This window comes from Sapajus apella, unplaced genomic scaffold (assembly GCF_009761245.1).
Source record: "Sapajus apella isolate SASKATOON/1434 unplaced genomic scaffold, GSC_monkey_1.0 scaffold51, whole genome shotgun sequence".
Lineage (NCBI taxonomy): Eukaryota > Metazoa > Chordata > Mammalia > Primates > Cebidae > Sapajus > Sapajus apella.
The window spans coordinates 1,939,951-1,942,870 of record NW_022436991.1 but is presented as its reverse complement, the minus strand read 5'-3'; the positions used below and the strand labels follow the sequence as shown (position 1 = coordinate 1,942,870).

Here is a 2,920-nt window from a genome sequence, read left to right as displayed (position 1 = left end):
AAGCAATTTACATATTCAATGCAATCCCTATCAAAATTCCAATGACATTATTCACAGAAATAGAAAAAAAACAATTCAAAAATGTGTATGGCACCACAACATCCTGTATAGCTAAAGGAGTCTTGAGCATGGGGGGTCATGTTGGGGTCATCATACTACCTAGCTTCAAAATATATTACAAAGCTATAGTAACCAAAATAACATGGTACTGGCATACTAATAGACACATAGACCAATGGAACAGCATAGAGAACACGGAAATAAATCTGTATACTTACAACCAGCTGATTTTTGACAAATTTGCCAAGAACATACTCTTCAGTAAATGATGCTGGGAAAACTGGATCTCCCTACACAGAATAATGAAACTGGATACCTATCTATCACCATATACAAAAATAAACTCAAAATGGATTAAAGACTTAAACTTAAGACCTGAAATAATAAAATGACAAAACTGCCAGAAGAAAACATAGAGAAATGCTTCTTGACATTGGTCCGTGCAAATTTTTTTTTTTTGCGTAAGACCTGAAAGGCACAGGCAACAACAGCAAAACCAGAAAAAAAGGTAATTATTTAAAGCTAGAAAGCTTCTTCTCAGCAAAGAAAACAATCAACAGAGCGAAAAGACATTCTCCCTTCAGAATGGGAGAAAACATTTGCAAACTATGTATCTGAGCAGGGGTTAATATCCAGAATATATAAGGAACACAAACTACTTAATAGAACAAAACCCCAAACAATCCAATTAAAAATAAGCAAAAGACTTGAACAGACATTTCTCAAAGAAGACATATAAAAGACCAACAGGTATATGAAAAATTCTCAACATCACTAATCATCAGGGAAATGCAAATCAGAACTACAATGAGAGGTCATCTTACCCCAGGTAAAATGGTTACTATCAAAATAACAAAAAATAACATGCTGGCATACATATGGAGAAAGGGGAACCCTCATACACAGCTGGTGGTAATGTAAATAAGTACAGCCTTTATGGACAACAGTATGGAGGTTCCTCAAAGAATTAAAAGTGGAACTACCATGTGATCCAGCAATCCCACTACTGGGTATATTTCCAAGGGGAATGAAATCAATATGTCAAAGAGACATGTGCACTCCCATGTTTATTTCAGCAGTATTCACAATAGGCAAGGTATGAAATCAATCTAAGTGTCCATTAACAGATAAGTGGATAAAGAATATATATATGCAGTGGAGTAGTATTTAGTCATTAAAAAGGAGGAAATTCTGTCATTGCAGCAACCTGCATGAACCTGGAGGACATTATGTTAAATGAAATAAACCATGCACAGAAAAACAAATACCACATAATCTCCCTCCCATATGGAATTTAAAGAAGTTGATCTCACAGAAGTAGAGAGTAGAATAGTGGATACCAGAGGCTGGGGAGATTAGCGGAGAGGAGAATAGGGAGAGATTGGTCAACAGGTACAAAGCTGCAGTTAGATAGGAGGAATAAGTTCGTGTGTTCTACTGCGCAATAGGGTGACTATGGTTAACAATGTTGTTTTTGTTGTTGTTTGAGATGGTCTCGCTCTGTTGCCCAGGCTGGAGCGCAGTGGCACAATCTCGGCTCACTGCAACCTGTGTCTCCTGGGTTTCAGTGATTCTCCTGCCTCAACCTCCAGAGTAGCTGGGATTACAGGCACGTACCATGACACCCAGCTAAGGTTTGTATTTTTAGTACAGCTGAGGTTTCACCATGTTGGCCAGGCTGGTCTTGAACTCCTGACCTCAGGTGATCTGCCTAGCTTGGCCTCCCAAACTGCTGGTATTACAGGAGTGAGTCACTGTGCCTGGCCAACAGTATTGTATTATATATTTTGAAATAGCTAGAAGAGAGAATTTTGAATGTACTCACCACAAAGAAATGATAAATGTACGAGGTGACCGACATGGTGAATACTCTGATTTAATTTTTACACAATTCATATATATATATAGAAACATTACACTATACCCCATAAATATATATCATTATTATGTGTCACATAAAAACAAAATAACTAATAATAACAACTAATAACTAAAAACAAAAACAAGCCACAGATCATCAAACTCATTAGAGGTAAAGTAAGGTTAATGCTTGAATGTATTAGATTTGGATTTATGATTCCTCTAACTTTGCTGTGGAACATATCATTCATAGCAAAATATTTCCTTTAGCTGATCATATATATATATTTTCTTTCTGAGTTAATTCAATATTATTCCACATTTAGAGTTAATAATTTTCTACCAGACTTTTTTTTCTATTTCAATTTGTTTCCTTCAACAGGATACAAGACCAACACCTAGTTTGCCTGAGTTTTACAATCATATTTTCTTTGCCCACCTGAATGACCAATAATGACATAAGTCCAATTGGCAAAGTGAAAAACGGGTTCTACTAGATTTTAATACATAGTAAAATATATATAAGTAAACCGAAAGTAATGTTGTCCTTGACAAAACTATTTTAAAATCATTTTCAATTCATGTACCATGAAAAATGTTTAGATTTCCCCCCAATTATGTAATTGTAGAATTGAGATACATTTTATATACTTGAATAGCTTACATGCTAATAAAGATGATAGTAACCCAGATAAACTGTGTGTTAGTTTATCATATGTCTCAATGGGGAATCTTTTTTTTGTTTGTTTGTTTGTTTGTTTTTGAGATGGAGTTTCGCTCTTGTTACCCAGGCTGGAGTGCAATGGCGTGATCTCGGCTCACCGCAACCTCCGCCTCCCGGGTTCAGGCAATTCTGCCCCAGCCTCCTGAGTCGCTGGGATTACAGGCATGCGCCACCATGCCCAGCTAATATTTTGTATTTTTTTTTAGTAGAGACGGGGTTTCACCGTGTTGACCACGATGGTCTCAATCTCTTGACCTCGTGATCCACCCGCCTCGG

General features: G+C 36.7%; 1 non-coding gene across 1 annotated transcript; it reads right to left on the bottom strand.

Moving 5' to 3' along the window:
- Positions 1 to 2,284: 2,284 nt before the first annotated feature.
- Positions 2,285 to 2,410, bottom strand: LOC116526773. Its single transcript, XR_004258273.1, has one exon. It is a non-coding gene; the product is annotated as a small nucleolar RNA SNORA27 (small nucleolar RNA).
- Between the last annotated feature and the right edge of the window lie 510 nt (positions 2,411 to 2,920).